This window comes from Sinocyclocheilus rhinocerous, unplaced genomic scaffold (assembly GCF_001515625.1).
Source record: "Sinocyclocheilus rhinocerous isolate Xijiao unplaced genomic scaffold, SAMN03320098_v1.1 scaffold27410, whole genome shotgun sequence".
NCBI classification, from domain to species: Eukaryota; Metazoa; Chordata; class Actinopteri; order Cypriniformes; family Cyprinidae; genus Sinocyclocheilus; species Sinocyclocheilus rhinocerous.
In genome coordinates, this window is record NW_015655082.1 from 2,823 (window position 1) to 3,401 (window position 579).

Consider the following 579-nt stretch of genomic DNA (forward strand, 5'->3'; position numbering starts at 1 on the left):
GAGATGGAGAAGTAAAAGGGCAAGTTAGCTATTGCATAACAGCCCCAGTGGCCTAATGGATAATGCACTGGCCTCCTAAGCCAGGGATTGTGGGTTCCTTTCCCTTTTGGGGTGACGTACTGTACAGCAGAAGCTTGTTGGGTCCTTAACCCAAAGGTCGATGGATCAAAACCATCTTCTAGCTAAGACTTTTAACTTCTAGAAAATGCCTGAGCCCCCCAAAAAGAGGCAAAATCCACAGCCTGATCTTGAAATGCTGAGGCCACTTGGTCCTCTCATAGAAGTTGTTCATCCAGAAGACTCTGTCTGTCTATTTTAAAGGCATCCTGAATGAGATGGAGAAGTAAAACGGCAAGTTAGCTAGTGCATAACAGCCCCAGTGGCCTAATGGATAAGGCACTGGCCTCCTAAGCCAGGGATTGTGGGTTAGTGTCTCATCTGTGGATGGAAAATGGGCCTCCTAAGTCAGTGATTGTGGGTTTGAGTACCATCTGGGGTGATGTACAGCATAGTGGCGCAGCGGGAGCGTGCTGGGCCCATAACCCAGAGGTCGATGGCTCGAAACCATCCTCTGCTAAG

At 48.9% G+C, this 579-nt stretch overlaps 1 non-coding gene across 1 annotated transcript; it reads left to right on the top strand.

Moving 5' to 3' along the window:
* Nucleotides 1–505: 505 nt before the first annotated feature.
* trnam-cau (transfer RNA methionine (anticodon CAU)) lies at nt 506–577 on the top strand. Its single transcript has one exon. It is a non-coding gene; the product is annotated as a tRNA-Met (tRNA).
* Nucleotides 578–579: the final 2 nt, after the last annotated feature.